Genomic DNA, 20,713 nt, shown 5'->3' on the forward strand with positions numbered 1-20,713 from the left:
CACTGTGCTACCTAAGCAATGTGCATATATTATCTCACTGAATCCTCACTGAGGCCTCCTGAATGAACTGACTCTTGATTGCTAGGGTTTGTTGAGCACTTACACTGTGCTCTGCATGCTGTAGGCCCAGCACTGGTAGATGCCAGCATTTAAAAACTTAGGCAGGATCCCTGGCTGATGAATGTCAAAGCCAGGACTTGAATCCAGGCAGTTGAGCCTCAGAGGCTGAGTGAACATAACCATTACATTATAAGATATTCATTCACTGGATATTTTTTGAGTGTCTTCAAGGCAGACAAGAAGCTTCTATTTTAGTAAAGGGAACCGGGATAAGGGGAAACAAGCAATAAACACCTCCAGTTCATGAGAGACTCTGATTCATGCTATCAGGAAACTGTAGAGGGTGCGTTGGCACAAAAGGAGCCGGGGGGGGGGGGGGGGTGGTGGTTAACGTGGTCTTCTTCCAGCTCTGAGAAACAATGGGCTGAGTCACAAGTTAGTGGACTCTCCCTGAGGCCAGCTCTGGGACACAATACTGTGCAGGATGTCTGACAGACAGGTGGTGCTCTTGGGGTCCACACCCATAGAGGAGGGACAGGAAGTAGGGGTCAGCAGAGGGAGACGCCAAGCTGCGGTCCAACCCTAAGGAAGGTGCTGGCCAACCCCGAGGGGACTCCCAGTGCTGGAGCGGCCATGCGGAGCTGTCCATGTGGGACTCTGGGTGGGTGCTGCCTGGGGAGGGGCGGACCTTGGACAAGGCTGCTCTCTGCAGCTGAGTCAATCCCAGAAGGCCCAACACGAAGGAGCTGTCTACCCACTGTAGTCCTAGCAGCCGGCCCAAAAGACCCCTCCCTGCAAGGGGACCTGGGTGGCACTTCACAGGGTCCCCCTCAAGGGGTAAAAGAGGGACCTCTCTGAGGCTAAATCATAAATACAATGCAATAGAGAAAAGGATGAAGGAGGCCAAAAGCAACCCAAGCAAAGGGAGTGCTCTTCTTGTAGGGGAGAAAAGGCCGTTCCCCCAAACCATAAATAGATAACAGGGAGATGCTGTGGGAAGGAAAAGGAAGCACATACAACTCCAGTTTGGGTTGGGAAGATAGATTAACTTGTTAGACTTAAAACTCTCATGAGCTTTTGTTGGGTTGTGTTATAACCATCTTATGAATTTAATTAATCACGACTGCTTTCAATCAACAGTGTGTGAGGCCATTAAAAAATAGTAATATTTACAAAAGAGCATTTGGTATGTGCCAGGCCCTGTTCAATGTGCTTTGTATATACTCGTTCACATAATCTCACAATAACTATGTGACGTAGATATTATTTTACAAATAAGGAAACTAAGGCATAGGGAGATTGAGTAACTTGACCAAGGTTGCATAACTAATAAGAGGTACAGCCAGACTTCAAACTCAGGCATCTGGGCTTCTGGGTGATACTCGTGACCATTAGACTATTCTACTGCTCTGGGAGGGATCACTGGCTGTATTAACTGATGCACAGAATCCAGCTCATGGTGAGGGTCCTGCTCATCAGATGCCAGTAGGCATTGTAATCACAGATTTCTCACCTATCCATTTTCACTCCTAAAACCAGAGTGATCTTTTCAAAACCAAATTAAATATTCCCCATTTCAAAGGCCAAACTTCCCATTGGGTCCTCATGGTTCTGTAGGGCCTGGGCCTGTCTCTCCCGCCTTGCCCCACAGTACAGGCCCTGTGCGTCCCAACACCACCTCAGGGCCTTTGCCCATGCTGTTCCCACGGCCTGGAGAGTTCCTCCTCCTCTCTGTTCCCCCTCGGACTAGTTAATTCCTTCTCATCGCACAATCTTGGATCTCCTTGTTACTTTCTCTCTCATTACACATTTCGCTTTTCCTCCAGAGCACTGCGTATAATTTTAATCCTTCATTTGAGTGATTAACATCACAGTGTAAACTAAATAACCAATTGTGTAATTAGTTGTTTAATGCCTTTTTTTTTTTTTTCCCACGGCAATGTAATGCTGTCGGGAGAGGAACTCGGTCTTGTTTATTACTGTACCTCCCAGTGCCTAGCACAGTGTCTTCCAGAGCGAAGGGGCTCATCTGACACGGGATGCAAGTGTGAATGAAGCAGCTTCCCCGATACAGCGATAGAGGGAGGTCAAAGTAATTACCGGCTTCTGATAGCCCTGGCTCCTCTCCTGTAAACAATGAGATCTCCTTGCCTAGTTCTTGTGAGGATAAGAGCTAATGGATATAAAACCCCTAGCTGAGTCCAGCAATTAGCAGCCCACCAGTAATTGGTATCTATAATAGTACTATTTATATTTTTATTAGTAACATTACGAAAGGGGGGAGGGGTGTTATGGAATAGGGATTAGGAGTTCACACTATGCAGCCCGCACTTGAGAACCAGATTCCGGCCATGCCATTTCCTAGCTCGGCTGAACCTCAACTATCTCACCTGTAAAACTAAGGTGAGAAGAGTCTTACGCTTACGGGCTGTGGTGAGGATCAAAAATGAAATAAATAAAACATGTAGGGCATAGTCTTGCCTATCATAAGCTTTATCTCCACAAATGGCGTGGGTTATCATCACAAACAATAATCCAGCAAAAGAATTTAAAGACGGGCTTAGTATGCACAAAATGGTAAGTCAAGACCACGATTCTCAAACATGGGAAGTAGGAACACCTAGAAGAGAAACAAAGTTTCCACTGGAATACCAAAGGGCAGAACTATCATCAAGGAGCTAAAATCCAGGGCAGGCTGGTGTTGGCCCCGCCGATGCGATGCTGGAGAAAATATCAAGTATCTCATCTCTGGGAGCGTGCACGCACCTAGAGGCTAGAGGGCCACCTGCCAAAGGTGAAGTAGAAGAAATTGGGTGGGAGGTTGTGGTACAAGCCCTCATCTGAGTATCCTGTGTCTGTAATATTATGAAATAATAAGATTCTCTAAACTTTCAAATTCCACGCAGGAGTGTTTTCTTTCTTTAATTCAGCTACGTTTAGAAAAATAGGGGATGGGGCACCTGGGTGGCTCAGTTGGTTAAGAATCTGACTCTTGGTTTCAGCTCAGGTCATGATCTCGGGGTTTCATGAGATGGAACCCCGTGTCTGGCTCTGTTGCTGAGCCTGCTTGGGATTCTCTCTCTCCCCCTCTCTCTGCCCCTCCCCCACTCACGCTGTTTCTGTCTCTCCCAAAAATAAACTTAAAAAAGGAAAAGAAAAATAAAACTGGGGCATATGCATGCACCATTTTTCTGGAACACAGGAAAGCCTCAAAAGATGTCTGCACAGATTTCCTGAACATTCTAGAACCTCAAAGGAACACTGCAGGTTAAACCCCTATAAATCTCTGACTCTTGGGTTCAGTGTTGTTCCAAACTATACCGTGTGAGAATGAGTGGGAATGAAGTAAAACAAAGGCACATCCAATAAGTTTATTACTGTCACCTCTGCTTAGTTTGACACGTAAGACAATGGTCTCCTTGGGCTTCACAGTTAGCCTTGGCCCTGTCCCTGAAGGGCTTGATGTGGGCAGTCCGTCCCTGAGGCATCAGAAGAACACACACAGACGTGCTGAAGAAGGTGATTCTGTCAGGAGACGGCAGGAGAAAGCTGAGCATGTTCTATGACCCACCTGCCATATAATCTACTCCCTTACATGCACCTCACTGCACAATACATAATGCACTTCCTCATCGCATGTAGACTCAGATAATCCCATAATTTTCCTTTTTCATTCACTCATTAACTTATCTGACCTGTATTTATTGAGCGCTTACTGTTTCCATCTATTGCACTCTTACGGTACACCAGGTCCTATACCAAGTGCCCATCAAACTCACCCTCTTAACTTCGTATTTGGGGAAACAGATGTAGAGATTGACTTGCCCATAGCCTCCAACTGGGGCACTGTCCTCTAGGCACACTATGACTCACTGTCCTGATTTAATAAAGATACATGATTGTATCCATCATTATCAGCACGAATAACAACAATAGTAAGGATTGTTAGTACTTGACGATTTACCGGGAACACATACATAACCCATCCTATGAAGTGTGAGGGTAATTATTCCTGCTTTACAAATAAAGATACTACGACTCAGGCAGTATAATTAACAAGTTCATCTCGTTCATCCAGACAGCAAGTGGAAAGCAAGTCGGCTCTGAGAATACCACTCTGTGCCCCTTCATGCCTTTCAGCACAGGACACTTAATATTTAGTGTCTCCATTTTCAAATTCTCTCTTCTGTAACGCATTCATTATTTAATTGGATCTTTCCAAGAACACACTGAGATAGGGAGCATTGTCCTCATTTCAGAGCTGAGGACACCGAGGCTCAGAAAGGTGAGGTTACTTATACTAGATACACAGCAGCCAGGACTGACACCCACATCTTTGATTCTGACACGGTGCTTTTCTCTTTGACCCCCCACTGACACATACCCTCCTAAAAGGCCTCTTGTGGAGGCAAGGCAGGTTGCTGGGGTTGCCTGGAGAGTCCACACCCCAGGAATTTCCTTTTCCTTCTTCCAGCCATCGCAGGCAGAGGCCCAGGGTTCCTGGGGAGGTGGCACGGAAGAAGCACATGCTTTGCTCAGTACTAGGCCAGGCGCTTAGGAACTGAATCATCAGGGAGCTGACACAATTTCAAGTGCTCGCTGCCCTAATTATTTGATGATCTGTCATCACAGAAATGGAATGCAGAGGGAGGGGGGGGCAGTGTGCAGCTTGGGTCCCCGGAGAGGAAAGGCAGGTAGAAATGTTTCAGGCTCAGTTTACAGGGGAGAAATCTCCACTGAAGTTTAGGATCAATTCCAAATGTTGTTTCTCAAAAAAGGCAGGAAGGAAATGGCATTCATTGAGCACCTACTATGTGTCAGACATTGCTGAAAATACGACACGTATTACATGGACTAACTCCTTTGATTCTCACTATGACTCTGTGAGAGAGGGATTATGCAATTTGTAGCTGAGAGAACTAAGGATCGTGGCGGGGAACAGCCAGAGAGTGAGGTCAAGGCCAAATCAAGAAGCTTAGACTCACTCTTGCAGAAATCACCATAGTTTTATCCAGGAGAGTGATATGGTCGGAACTGTATTCTAGAAAAATCACTCTCTCTTGCTGTGAACTGAATGTATTTGAGAAAGCAAAGACTAGAAGCAATGGAGTTTTAAAAGCAAGTATTCAAGATAGGATGAGGGCTGGGTGTGCCTGGGGGGCTCAGTCATGTAAGCGTCCTACTGTTGATTTTAGCTCAGGTCATGATCTCATCGTTCATGAGAGCAAGTCCCAAGTCGGGCTCTGCGCTGACAGCTCAAACCTTGCTTGAGGTTCTCTCTCTCCCTCTCTCTCTGGCCCTCTCCCACTTACTCATGCCCATGCACAGACACACACGTTCTCTCTCTCTCAAAATAAAGAAACTTAAAAAAAAAATGACAAGGGCCTGTTACTAGGATACACAAATGAGGAGTGGCTGGATTTATGCATCAACAGGATGCTGAATCCACATCTCTAGAAGACAAACTGGAGGCCAGTGTGTAGGGAAGAGGTGGGAAGGAAAGAAAGCTCACGAATGGCACCCAGGCCTGTGCAACCAAAAGGATGGTGTTGCCCCTCGAGGACATAAGAATGCAGGCTTCAGGCACAGGCCTGAACACTCAACACTTGTTGAGACTGTGAGATGGCCAAGTGGAAATGTCTAGCTTGCAATGGAAATCAGGGCCTGGAGCTCCAGATAGAGACTGGACGGTGGAGGATTCACCAGCATAAAGTTGATATTTGCAGCCAAAGGCATGGAAACAATTGCTATATGAGGGGTACAATGAGATGTGTGAAGGGGGAGTAGAACAGAACGCCAAGGACACCAAGAACAAGAGCTCCCCCAAAAGGCTTAGTGAGGAGTGTCCAGTAGGACAGGAAGTACTGCAGAGAAACTGCATTTGCTTATAAAAGACTTAGTCTTCTTGTGTAAGGTATTCATTAAGAAATGAGGGTGGCTGCTTGGGGTGCCTAGATGGCTCAATCGGTTAAGTATCCAACTTTGGCTCAGGTCATGATCTCATGGCTTGCGGGTTCAAGCCCCATGTCAGGCTCTGTGCTGACAGCTCAGAACCTGGAGCCTGCTTCAGATTCTGTGTCCCCTCTCTCTCTGTCCTTCCCCAGCTCATTCTCATTCTCATTCTCATTCTCATTCTCATTCTCATTCTCTGTCTCTCCTCTTTCTCTTTCTCAAAAATAAATAAATGTTTAAAAAACATTTTTTTTTAATGAGGGTGGCTGTTTATCCATATTAAGAAAGCGTTATCTCTGATGTGACCTGTGTTATCCTGGGAAAACACACAGTACAATGGAGTCCATGTAAGAAATGACTCAGAACTCTGTCTAGATCAAAGGAGAAAGCAGGAAGATTGCGGAGTCCCAGCAGCTGACCTGGTAATAGATGAGTGAGCAAGAGTGGTGGCTGAGACCTCCCCCCATGAGTGTGTGCTGAGAAAAACACAGTGCTACTGCTCTTTGACATGGTGTTAATGCCTGACACACAGGTGATGCCAACCAAACATGGAAGTAGTCATATCTGAGCCTAAAGAAGGAATCCATGGAGAGTAATGCTCACAGTTCTACAAGGCTTGAGATTCACAATGCTCCTATGACCTTTCCAGCAAAGTAACTGAGACAGATTCCTTCTCACTGTCCTATCTTTCAAAAGTAGAAATTATTGAGAAATTTGTGGAAACTCACAGAACTGTAGGATCTCAGAATGGGAAGGGACCTGAAATGTTTTTTTTTTCCTAATTGTTACTTGATGAATTAAGTTGCTAGTTAATTCATTCACTCCACAAATATCTATTGAGCACTTTTTATTTGTAAGCACTGTTCCAGAGATGGGGGACACAACAAAGAACAAAACAGACTATGATTCCTGCCCTCATGAAGCTGATATTCTAGAGGGAAACATGTAACACTAAAAAGACAAGTAAATAAAATACAGTCTATCAGATGATAAAGAGCTCACTAGAGGAAAATAAGGCAGGATGAGCGTAGTGAGTGCTGGAGGGTTGCAATTTTAACTAGATTAATCATTATAAATTATTTTTATGGTTGTCTCAAGGGAATGGCCTTTCCTCACTACATTTGTTTTCACACCTATGAGTTAATTTGGGCCTTATAAAAAGGTGAGAAGGGCAAATGTCACCATCATTATCAGAACTAATTCATCAAAGATTTGTTTCTGGGCAGTCATGATACTGGTTGGTTCAAACACTGTCTCATTTTATTGTCACACTAATATGAATATAGTTACTATTAGTATCCTGTTTTAAAGATTAAAGGAAAAAACCCACAGAAGTAAAAAAAAGAGACAAACAAACAAACAAAAAAAAAAAAAACAAACCTTCTTCCCACAGTCCTGAGCTTGAAGTGCAACGCTGCCATCTACATAATGGTAGGCTGGTTGCTTAACTTCCCCAAACCTCAGTTGCCTTATGTGTGAAATGGGAGTGACAAGATCCAGCTCACAGAGTTGGTATAAGAATTCAAAGACATTCGGACATGACAAGGTAGGAGTCAAATCAGATACATCTGATTCCCAAGCACAAAAATTTAAGCACACATTATCCTGACTCACTTTTTGAGCTGAGGAAATTGCTAAGCAGTGGTGATTACAGTAATGATAAAATTACAACACTGATATGATCATGTAAAATAACCATGACTCAGCAGTCCAGACTGCCAATTTAGAAAAGAACAATTACATTCTTCATTGTACTTAGACCTTGAATTTCTGCCAGTGTTAAAACCAAAAGGAAAGCAAGACTGTATTCTATGTAACATCAAATTTCCCCAGGTTTGTCATTCACTTCCCAGACTTGGTTTCTCCCAAACAGATACGTATGCATGCCAATACATGCATGCAGCCCTGGATATAACAATCATCAACTCTCTTACAATGCCTGATGGTGGAGTGTAATCCAAGCCCTTTATACATAACTTACTTAACTAACTTAATCTTCCCCAACAGTCTTAATGAGGTAGTAACTATTATCATTATACAGAAACTCAAGTCCAGAGAGATCAAGTAGGTTACCTATCACATGGTCACAGAGTGGTAGAATGCCATGTGATTCCAGGCATTTCAATGTCAGAGTCTATACTCTTGACCTTATGCTATGCTCCATCATTTGCATTACTCATATCACCACTGGTCTGTCTTCACAAGTGTGATGCGTTCTGTCTGGAATATCTCTTTCCTCTCTCACCTTTCTACATTCTCACCTGATTAAATCTAACTTTCCCCTCAAGACTCAGCTCAGCAACATCTCTGTTGAAAAACCCTAACTAACCCCACCCACCTCCAATCTCAATGGGTATCCTTTCCTCTTCTCTGGGCTCATGCACCTTGTGCTTATCTCTATCATAACACTTCAAGAGATGCTCACAATGTCCTGTATTTGTCCTTCCCACCTACTAGATGTGACTTTCTTTAAGCCTAAGACTGTTATCTGGTAGAATACATGGAGAACAGTAGATCCTCCATAAATATTTGTTCAGTATATACGTTAAGTGTCGACTGTGATAGCTATATTGGTGGTTACAGTCCCAGTACATACTTTCCTGTGCTTTTTCTCACATACTTGAAAATTCCAACCAGAGAATTTCAACCAAGGGAGTTCAGGTATGGTTTGGGATGGAGATAGGGACCTGACCAGCCTAAGGCAACTTCTCTCTGTGACTTGTTCAGGAGGGTACACATAATCCAGGCTTAAGGCATTTAGTGCAACCCATTACACTAGCCAGAATAATCCAGAGTGGGTAACTGACTTACAAAGGTACAATCAGAGGACGCTTGGAAGTTAGTTCAGAAGCTGAATGAATTGAAATGTTACTCTGCTCTCCAAGGGAGGCCGGAGGCATGTAGCCCATGCTGACATTGTCAGGTATTGGAGACCTCAAGGTGATGAAAGTGGCTCCATCAAAGATAGATCAAAGACACAGAGGGATGATGTCTTCATGATATTAATCAGTCACAGGTTCAAACCAATTTTGAGTTCTCCCAGAACTGTGGACTTCTCAAATGCATAAATCCCAATTTTATTTGATTTATTAAACAAATGCATTTTAAATATTTTTCTGTCCACCTGGTTTCATTTGTTGGCAATAGAAGGAAGGGTACAACATTAAGGAATGACATGGGCAATAGCAAAGGTGAGGAAGTACAAAACATCATGGGAGATGCTATTGAATTGTACCTGAACTTAACTGGGTGGTCGCTGGGGACTCTTTGGAAAGAACTACTTTCAGACCTATGTCTTAGAAATATAACTCTATCTCACTAGGTTTCCACTACTATTCTATACCTACATCTCTTTGTGTTTAGTTTTATAGCTTATTATTAATAAGGAAAAAATAATAATATACCAAGATTTCCACTAATACATAAAAAATGCATCTCTGAAGTTAAGTGGAAATGATATTCTCAGGGAAGATTCTAGGGAAAATAATGTTTCTGAGAAACAGATGGTATCTCAGAGCCTCGAGTCTGTTGGCTTATAACACCAAGGCAACGAACTTTATGCCAACAATTAAACTAGTCTTCCCAGTAAAATGGCAAACCCCTCAATCACATGGCTCCTGATGATACTGCCAGTATGAAGTGTTTAGATTCCCTAGAGGAAAATAAGAAGAAAACTATAGCACCACTAACAAGAGAAGATTATAGGGTAAGGAGATAAGAGAAGACAAATAACATTTTCTCAACAGCTAGTCAGGGCCACGTAATATTCTAGGTGCCTGTCATTCATCAGCTTACTGTGTCCCTAAAGATCAGGGATGCAGGCTCCAGCTTGCATGACCTGAGAGTCCACTACATCATGTGTGATTTTTAAAGTTTCAAAAACGAAATCATGAAAGTGCGAGGTAAATACTCCCACTCTCCACCACCCAGCTCAAATACCACATCTTTCATCCAGTTTCCATAACTCTACCCCTACTTTGGTTTGCTTCTTCTCTGGCATCTGAAAGCACTGACAGCTTATCCTAGACAATTTAACATCCAGCCACCTAGGGACCTGAGGATTTCTTTTCCTATCATTTCTATTAGTTAGGACAGTTTGCTCAATTGCTTTTTTAAGAAAAAGGTAGATTGAGAAGAATAGAGGGTGTGGTAGTTATCAGACTATCTTCAGAAATAGTCTGGGTAGCCCTTATTACCACATGGTAAAGTTGTATTTCTCCACTCCTTTAAAGGTGAGTGGGGTCATGTGACTTGTTTGGCCAATGAAATTGTGAGCGGAAGAAATCTGTATTACTGGCAAGAAGTTTTAGAGCCAGTGCACATTGACCACATTTACTTCCCTACATGGAAACATGTACATTTACATGGAAACATGTCAAGATAAAGACTGTATCTGTGATTGATGATGGTAAGAAAGAGCTCCCCAATGAACATGTGGGTTAGCATACAGAATAAGCAAAACCCTTGTAGTATTAAAACACTGAAACTTGGGGATGTTTGTTACTGCAGCATAAATCAGCTTATCCTGACTGTTTCCGATGGATTGGTTACAAAGACACAGAAGTGTCCTCTGGATTCCAAGGTTAGAAATGCAGCTGGGATGGAAAAAGACACTAGAACTGGGGCCTATAAAGCTTCCCAGCTGTGCCTCATTCTGTGTGTGCTTTCTCTTCCTCCCTCCATCTCTGACTGCCTCTCTCTGTCTCTTTGTGTTTCTCTTCCTGTTTCCCTAGTTCCTGGGTGGGAAGAAGGGGAAGATGTTTGTCCTAAACCTTTTGAGCATATTTGTCACAATTTCCTGTTTCTCCTGTCTCTCCCTCTCATTCTCTCTCTCTCTCTCTCTCTCTCTCTCTCTCTCTCACACACACACACACACACACACACACACACACACACACTCATCATTACTTGGTTGTATTTCCAAATTAACAGGGAAGGGACTCTGATCAGCTTCACTTAAGATCAGGGGCCCACCCCTAGTCCAGTCAAACATGGTCAGTGCTGACAGAAAGAAAAAAAAAGAGCTGTCCATGGGGTAGGCATTTAAGGTGGCTTAGTATGAGTTTGGTATATAATAATAGTAGCTAATACTGAGACAAAGACTTCTTTGTGGGGGTGATGCTTTGAAGAGCTTCATGTCAATTAACACTCAGAAGCCTTAGAACAACTCTATGGGTTAGGTACTAATGTGACAAGCCCTATTTTATAGACCAAAAAAAAAAAAAAAAAAAAGGAAAATAGACACACAGAGGTAGGGTAATGTGCTCAAGGTCACAGCTGATAAGCAGATTGGATATGTGAGCCTAGGCAGTCTCACATAGGAATCCTTGCACTTGACCTCGAAGCCATGTTGCCTTTTAGAATGTAATTGGCATCTGCTGTAAACGCTTTGTCTCTCCAAGCAGAGCCGAAATCCATGATAAAAATTCTCCACACCTATAAAAGTGCTTTAATAAAGGAAGGGACCAGCATTATTAAGCACTGTGGTAGATGCACCCACATTAAAGGACTACTGTCATTGAATGGTAGGGGATGTCCCTCGAGAAGTTAACTTACTTGCCCAAGATTTTATAATCAGTAAATGACAGCCATGACTCAGACCCAAGTCTTCTGATTCCAAATCTAGCATTCTTTCGGAAATACCAGGGTATTTCTCCCAGTGTCAGGAATCACGAATAAATCCTATTCCCCTCCTACTCAGTGCCTTCAAATGACAGCACCGCTGCTGGCTCTGAAGGCAGTGACAGAAGTCCTTTTCTCACAGTGGCACTAGGGAAGCTCAGAGGCCAAACTCCAGACCTTTCCTAGCTACACTACCCTAGCACCAGGCTTTTGTAGAACCATCCGTATTCCATGCCAAAGAAGAAGCATCCCTGAGCCCTGGAGTTCAGAGCTGACAGGGACCTGAGATCTCACCACGCTAGGGGTTCCAGGCTAGGCTCCCATCCCAGCAGGAAACTGGAACTGGAACCAGGAACTTGGCAGCAGTTCAGGTGGTCAGAATGAACACATATGGAGAAGTCAGATGGGGAAAATGCAACCCGAGGCTGTTCGTGGTCGGGTGAGCCATGAGATTTCTTCCTGGGCCACCTTTTCTCTGGGTGACTGCATATCTGACTTTTCCAGACCCCTTTTCTGAGGACAGAGCTCTTAATATTCCATCAGACTCTGCTGTTATTGGCTCAGGTTCTGAGAAGACAGAGTCTTGAGGAGCAATGATTGTTGCTGAAATCTGGGAGGGCTGGGGACCAACCTTACACACCTTACACACACCCTTTCTCTACAGGAAATAACAGTACTGATAAAAATAGCAACAATGATGATTATTACCATCTGTGAATCACTTACCATGGGCTAATCAGGAGCACACTCATTTGTCGATCCAAAACATAATTAGAGAGAAGACTAAGGCTGAACGATTTGTCCGAGATCACACAGCAAGTAAGCCAAAAACCAGGATTTGAATTCACATTTGTCTGATTCCCCCAAGATTTTCTCTGCACAGTGCCGTCATCCTGGTGGACAGATGATCCTCAGCAACCCAGGGAATGGCCCTGAAATTGACCAAATGGGCTCATTACTCCCTAGATGAGGAGGAAAAAGAAGGAAAAGGGGAAGTCGGGAAAACAACGAGAATGAAGAAGCTATAGACAGCAACGGATAGGAGGAGAGAAATAGCAGGAGGGGAAGGAAGGCCAAGAGAACACAGCTGCATTGACAATCTTATGTAATTCTAGAGGAGAGAAAGGTGCAGAAGGATTATAGTCTGGGTAATTGTTCTTCTGACCTTAGCTCCCCAAAGATCAATGGGAGTGCCAGCAATCTAAATGACTAAGTACTTCTGCTATTCCTCAAAGCCAGATTCTTTTCCAGAAGAAAGGGGGGAAGGAAAGATCAGCAGATTCCAAAGGCTGGGGACCAAATCCCCCTCCTACTGCTTCTGTGCCTGGGAATCCACATTCTGCCTCTTGGTGCTGAGGGAGTGCCTCTGTTCTCAGGGGGCCAGTGGTAGGGAGTTGGCAATTTTATCGTTCCTGGAGTTCAGAAGCAAGCAGCACTGGGCTCCAAGTGCCGCTATGCTCCAGAGTCTGAGAGTTCAAACACAGAAGACTCCGTTTTTTTCTCTTTGATTCACTTTGTCTTTCTGTGGCACCTTTCTTGGAGATCAGCAATTTACAACTATCTGTGACATACGTGCCATCCTCAGGGAAGGAGAGAGGAGGGCCAGGAAAGGTAAGCAGAGCCCAAGTGACAGGGATACCCCTTCTGCCACATGCCTTCCAGCATGGGGTGCTCCTCATATCAGGGTTCAGGCTCCCACCACACCTCATCTGCCACATTCAGGCTTTGGAGAGACACAACATGCAGAAGGCTTCTACTGCTTTTCTATCTTAAGTGCCTTAGAAAACTATTGGCCTGAGTGTTTAAAGCTTTCTCTGTTCTGGGGACTGGGGCTGAAGAGCTCCTTGACTAATTAGCTCACTGACCTTGGAGAAGTTACTTAGCATCACTATACCTCAGTTTTCACTAACTATAAAAGTGAAGATAATCAACATATGTACCTTATAGTGTCCATGGGAGGATCAAATAGGTTAATATACACGTAAGGTGATTAGAGCAGAGCCTGGCAATCTGTAGATAATGCAGTGCAAGTTCCCAAGAAGAGGTTAAAGGGTTCTCTTACCTTGTTCTTTCCCTTGAGCCTAACCTAAGATGCCAGCTCTCTGCAACAGTGGCTCTGGATGAAACAGAACAGAGGGGAAGGGGGAAGCATCACCGGAAATAGAATGGGAAAGAAGAAAAGAAAGGAAGGAACAATACTCGTCAGTATCAACGACAAGCCAGACATATGCTTGAGGCTTCCACATGTGCTGCTGTTATTTTTAATACTAATACATTTAATGATGGTAACAGTGTTGTAGTGAACACAGTGCTGGCATGCTTTGTGCAGGGAAAATCCTGTTGGTATGAAATGCACAAGCTCACTTAGTCCCGACAACAATAAGAAAACACAGGTTTCTATTCATTATCCCCATTGTACAGATGAGGGAATCAGGTTCAGGGAAGTGAGGAGACCCGCTTTTTGGAAGTGGAATTCAAAGCCAGTGCTGCGACCTCATCTATGTACCACTGAAGCTGTGAGGGTGTTAGGAGTCTAGGCCTTCTGGGGAAGAAGCTGATGAGAATAAGTCCCAGGTCCTAGGAGGGAGAACAAGATAGCTTGTTCAGGAACAGACGCTCCTTTCATTTCCACCATCAGAAGAGGTGACCAGGCAGGGTATTAAATCTCGTCAAGGTCTCCAGAAAGAGACAAAATTCAGAGAAGACAATGGCTTGACCAAAGTCACAAGACGACATGGGTAGAACGCCCTCTGAGATGCCCTGATAGGACACTGCACTTCTGGTCTCATGGCCCTACTATCAATGCAGGCTTACCCTTAACATCACCTCCTCATAGAGCCCGAGGCAGCCTGCCCGAGCTGAAACACACTCTCCATCACACTCTCGCCACCTACTGCACCATATTTTTCTTCATGATGTTCATCGTTAACACTTAATGCTACATCACATCCTTACCTATTGTATTATCTGCCCTGCCTACATCATATAAAGGTAAACTTCATGAGGCCAGGGATCTTTGTCTCTTTTGCTCGCTGCTATATTCACAGGAAATTAAAGCAGTGCTTGGCTTGTGATCAGCACTCAATATTGTTGGATGAATGATGAGCTAATTATTAATTAATTAATCACCCCATGTTATAATTGTCTTGGCACTCTTCAAATCTCCACTATTTATAATCTCAGTGAGATAAGGGATTGGATTACTAGTGTTTCCTCAGTGTTTAGTACTATGCCTGATATATAGTAGGTGCTCAATAATTGTTCTAAAATGAATGAATGAATAAATCGATGGGGCAGAACTGAATCGTTAGCTCTTACCCTAGTCTTTGTTTCTCCTCCCTGGGTACTGGGAAGTTCACTGGAGAGGATAAAGTTGGAGGCAGCCATGTATATAAATGTGGCTTAGCCAATGGAAAGGGGAGGGAGATGTGTCCAAGGACAGGCATCTGAGAAATATAGCCTGTTAAGGTGCACCGAAACCCCAACCACTGCCCACACTTCCATGACTTAGTCAGAAAATACCCCAAAAGCATGTCCAGTGACTTTGACATCCTGGAACTGAAGGACTCTAGGACACAGGTGGTGCTCTCATCTTTTTAATAAAACTTTACGACTCAATCAAGATTCTGAGTTATTGTTTCTTTTAAATACACAAAGGGTCTGTGGCTTCAGAGGGTGTGAAAACTCTTCGTCATATCTTGACAGAATATTTCTCCATCCAAGGGAGGAAAAACAAGCCCAGCAAGGTAAGCACCCGGAATAACAGATGTGTTTTTCCAAGATTATGCCCAAGGGAGAGAAAATAAAGGCTTGCTGGATGCAGATGTCCCAAAAGCAGCAAGTTTATCCTGTAACCTTGCCAAGGCAATTCCTGCTGTTCTCAATGTTAATGCCAGAGTAACAGAAAGAAGAAGAATATTCAAAGAGTAAATCAACTTGAAGCTCCAAGGCAAACAACAACAGAAATGGGAGGGCCTTCCAGGTTTAAGTCAATCATGAAAATCGGGCTGTGCCTCTCCTTCCTTACTGATGCAGGGTTTTAGCAGAGCCGGTTTCATCTTGGAGGCAGGGAGACATCCTGGGAGGGATCAGAGCGGTCTGGGTTGGGACTGAGACTCTTCTACTTCCTGTATGACCTCAGGCAAGTTACTGAGCCTCTCTGATTTGAGGATACTGGCAAGGCAGACCCCACCCTAAAACATCTACCTACATTGCCAGTGATGCTTGATAATATACTATTAGCAGTAAGCATTCCCTACTATGAAGAATTCCTCCTCCTTGCAATCCTAGTTGAGTCAGTAGACATAGGAGACCACATTCTAGCAATGCGCCAAGAACACGAAGCTGAAGTCCTACAGCTAGGATTCAAGTTCGTATCTACTTACCTCCAAAGCCTGTGGTCTTGTCACTGTCCCTCTTAACCTTCCAAAGTTGAATCATGAAAATTGGGACCCACAGAGTTGGTTCAAATGAAATCAAGCTTAATACCTAACACTAACTCACACGGCAGAACGGTACAAGGGAAAAAGCACTACTGTGGAGTATGAAGACCCAAGTTTAAATCCCAGGCTTGAGCATGTATGATGTTCTTATGACCTTGAGAAGGTCTATTTTTTTCTACTTGACTGAGTTTCAGTTTCTTTATGGAAAAAAATGGGCAAATGCCTGTGTCAGTCAAGATACACTAAGTTGTGTTGCAGTAACAAATAGCACCAAAACGCAAATGGCTGAAACCACTGGAGATTTTTTTGCTCATGCTATACTTCTCTTTCCATTCATTTGGGGTCTCTTCTCTACATCTGCCTCACCCCAGGATCTAGGCTAATGAAATATCTACTGATTGGAACACTCCTGGCAACCCTGGCAGAGGGAAGAAAAAACCCAAGACAGTCTTGTGTCTGCGCTTAGATGCTCAGCCGGAAATTAACAAACTTGACTTCTGGAAGCTCACAATTCCTTAGATAGAACTGGTTGCATAGTACTTCCAACCAGTGCAGGCCAGGAATCATGCTCCTGCTATGCTCTGAGAAGACTAGAGAAAGAAACCTTTTTCTGAATGGCATCAGCGGCTACTTAGTTACTCATCCTGATACCTTCATAGGGGCGCCAATAAGATGAAATGAGAAAATATGTAGACAAATGCAGTAAAGAATAAATGTATTCTGAGTTTTTGAGCCTTAGAAGCAATGAATGAACAACTCTCCATCACTTTTTTCTCCCCCCCATTTGAATGCATATCTTTTGAGAAATACAACTGGTGGGGACTTCAAAGTTTATCTGCTGAGGTCAGAGGTTTGTATGTCGTAGCCCAATAGTTCGGGATGCAGTAAAGGAGTGTACCTTTCTCTACAAGACACTGAAATGGTAATGCACACTTTAAGCCCATGCAAAAGTATGTAATCCATGATAAGGATCATAGAATTGTAGGATTTTAGATCTGCAAAGGATCCTGGCTATCCTCAGTCCATGTGCTCATTTTGTCAGAGGAGGAAAGAGAAGTCCAGAGAAGGGCCATGACTTACCCACAGTCACACAGAAATAGAGTGGCAGGGCCAAGACCAAAGTCCAGGTCTCCCCTTCTCCAGGCCACATGGTGCCATGGGTCCCTTTCCCCTGGTTTTTCATTCCGATACGGGATGTTGATATCAAATCCAGACGGCTTGTGGGGGATGTTTTCCTTTAAACCTTGTGAGTCATTGATCCAGCTATACCCCCAAACCATTACTTAATAATAAGTATGAAAAAATAAAGGGCTGTCTATGGGATTTTAGCCAGTCTGCAAAGGCCTAATTTAATAAGCATTAAATACCTGGTCCTTGGGAAAGATTATAGGAAAACTGACTTAAAAACAACAACAACAACAACAACAAAAATTAAAAAATTAAAAAAACAAAACAGGGGAGCCCGGGTAGCTCAGCCGGTTAAGTGTCCAACTCTTGATCTCAGCCCGGGTCTTGATCCCAGGGCCGTGAGTTCAAGCCCGACATTGGTCTCCATGTTGTGCGTGGAGCCTACTTAAAAAAAAAAAAAAGACAAAAATAAACAAAATCCCTGTCCTCAAAGAGCTTCCTGTCTAGTGAGGGAGGAGACGTGAGTACAGAGACAAATTATAGCATCAACACGGCTAAGTCAACGGTATTCTGAGGGTGCTGTGGGAACCCAGAGTGGGGGTGGGGGTGGGAAAAGGGGTGTGAGGGGAACAGTCAGGGAAAGCTTGCCAGAGGAGGTTTCACCTGAGCCGAACCCTTCAAGCATGATGAGGATGGAGTTGGGGAGACAGTCAAAGGAAGAAGAGAGGAAGGGCATTCCAGGCAGAGGCAGGGGCCCAGGCCAATAAGTGGAGAGGGAAGACAGCACAGCTCAGTGAGGGCACTGCTGGGCCCAGGCATCTGTACAGAACAGGCAGGACATAATGGTGAGCTGAGCAGGGGCCAAATCTCCAGGCCCTATGAACTAAAGCAGAAGCGTCTGGACATCCATCATCTGAAAGCTCCAAGGAGTGGCGATCACTGTTCCTGCTCTGGCTAGTCTACAGACTGGGAAGACTGGCTTTGAAGGGGTTGGAAATTTGCTCTTCTCCGGCAAAAACCAGTCAAGTGGTTTAGAGGAGAAAATGAACCCACTTCAAGAAAGCTCTAAGTTGTGATTTCTGATAAGTGGTGTTCTTGGGTGTCAATAAAACAGCTCAAGACCCTGCTTCCTTCTCCTGGGCTCTCAGAGTGGAGGTACACTCATTTCCTCACAGGTCTCTCCCTACCTGCCCCTGCGTGTGGGAAATTTCTGGTGAAAAACAAGCCACATCAGCTGATCATTTCTTTCTTTTTCTTTTTGCTAATCATGGAATAAGCAAGCTCACCCTAAAGGACACACAATAGATATCACTGATTCAACAGGAGGCCTTGGAGGCTAGCTCTTCCTCCTCAGGGGCACCCAGACACCCTGTGCTCCTCTAGGCCCCAGCACTTTGTACTGGCACCTCTCCTCCATGGCGCCCTGGCACAAGAAAGGCCAGGAGCTGCCTCTCATGGCCAATGCCTAACGAAGCTCGGGATGGTGGTGGGGTGAGGGGGAGACTCATTAAGTGCTGACCAATGGAAAGGATAGATGAATCCGTGTTGCAAACTTGAGTCTGTATTTTGTGAATTTAGTTATGTGAAAGTTCTTACAATGGAATCAACCTATGATAGTTGTGCACTTAACAAACCATTCATTCAACAAATATGTGAATGCTCATTTATAGGCCAGGCACTGTTCTAGGCTTTTGGGGGTGCATCAGTAAATAAAATAGGCAAAATCCTCGCTTACGGTGTTTATGCTCTAGACAGTGAGCCAAGCAACGAACAAACAGACAAAGAGAGAATCCAATCACAGATGGGGATAATTTCTCTGAAGAAAAAAAATTAAACAATATGAAAGGAATACGGAGTAACCAGGAATGGTTCAGGGAAGGTCTCCTGCGGAGGAGACCTTTGAGGGGAGACCAGCATGGGGTGAGGGAGCAAGTGAACGTATGTTCATGCAGAACATTCCAGGGAGGGAGAAGAGTACATATAGGCCCTAGAGAAGGCTACCTGCTCTCTGTGTTGCTGGAACAGCAAACAGTTTGCTTTGGCCAGACGAAGAGAAGCAGGGAAGAAAATGAGGTCAGAGATATCTAGGGGCCACAGGCAGGGCCTCCAAATCACCTGTTTAAAAACTACATATTTAAAGCCTTTAAATAGCTTAAAAAAAAAAAAAGTGTTGAGTTTTTCAGCCTCGATGTCCCCATCCATAAAATGGGAATAACTGTACCTCATAGGATTGTTGAGAAGATTATAGGAGATGCTCCTGGCACAAGACAAACTTCAGTATATGTTGTGGTGAAGGTTAGCTAGTGTCACTGCTGTCCTTGTTAGTGTCTCTGCTTTATAATCAGGGTGGAGAAGTTTAGGGCTGACTTCCTTTGACTTTCTCTGACTTTGTCTCCTTTCTGTGGCTCTGTCTTCCTTTTTGCAACAAGAAGGGAAGGAGATCACCCTGGGGTTGCTCATAAACAATCCGGTTTGAAAAGGTGAATCACTGACGAAACATGTCCAGGTATAAAGAAACGTTGCACATCCAGCTACAACAAGAGCTATGTAACTCTAATCTTTAAACAAACTGAGAACTGGAACCACACCCCATCTGAGCACCTGTGGGTAGTATGTTACAGTGGGAAAGCCTACGCTTCATCAGAGACCTGGGTTCAAGCCCGAGGCTCACCAGTTACTAAAGAGCCATCAGGTTCCTGGACAAGACTAATCAGCCTCTCTGAGCCTCAGTTATCTTCTCTATAAAATGGAGAAATAAATACTTGTGTCAGAGAGAGAGAATAAATAAATACCTATATTTAAGTTGCATAGACATGGGATAACCACTGGCAATGTTGAATAAACGATAGTGATTATGCTGGGGAAAACATGTTTGAAAAATCACGTACATATAAAGGCCAGCATCACACCAGTGGGGTTAACAGCATAGGTGCATTTTGTTACAGGACTGAGATTGCCTTTGAAAGCAGATGGGTCGAATACACTTGGGATTTTATATTAGGCATTTAACGAGGGCCAGCGAAGTAAAAGAATGGTATTTGATCAGGAGGAAAAAAAAGAAGCCTTTTTTATAGAGGATGTTAGCTTACAGAATTGCCTCTTATTCAGGAGCAGCATGCCCCAATACAGAAAAGAAAGACGGAGGAATGGGCTTTATATCCAGCTCCCTTGTGTGATCTCTTCTAGAATCTCTGAGTTAGAGGTTCCTTCTCAAAAATATAAGGCAAATACCACGAAGCTACTGCCCTCTGTGTAAACACAAGATCCAATGGTAGTCTTGATATTTTTATTTCTCTTGATTCGAAACACTGTGTAAAACTTCATATTTTAAATACAATCAATCTCCTTTAAAAGTGCTAAAATCTCCCAGCAAAATGAAAACGATTTTCTCCTAAAGGCTCCAACCCTCTTGCACTTTTCCTGTTGGGGTGCTGTTACATATTCCCACTGAAGTATTTAAATGTTTAATGTTAATTAGATGATGATGAGGCATTATTTTCCAAGACCGC

The 20,713-nt window shown here is 43.8% G+C and overlaps 1 protein-coding gene across 15 annotated transcripts in view; it reads right to left on the reverse strand.

Moving 5' to 3' along the window:
• Positions 1 to 20,713, reverse strand: part of DAB1 (DAB adaptor protein 1) — a 1,153,213-nt gene that overhangs the window by 996,281 nt on the left and 136,219 nt on the right. Inside the window, exon 1 of one of the 15 annotated variants that reach the window (XM_040470380.1) lies at positions 12,361 to 12,427. The exons of the other annotated variants lie outside the window; for them this stretch is intronic. The gene's annotated coding sequence lies outside the window, so the exon portion shown is untranslated. Of the gene's footprint in view, positions 1 to 12,360; positions 12,428 to 20,713 lie in introns of those variants that run through there. 15 annotated transcript variants of the gene reach the window in all.

The sequence above is a fragment of the Herpailurus yagouaroundi genome, unplaced genomic scaffold, assembly GCF_014898765.1.
Source record: "Herpailurus yagouaroundi ecotype Mexico unplaced genomic scaffold, PumYag 77, whole genome shotgun sequence".
Taxonomy (NCBI): domain Eukaryota; kingdom Metazoa; phylum Chordata; class Mammalia; order Carnivora; family Felidae; genus Herpailurus; species Herpailurus yagouaroundi.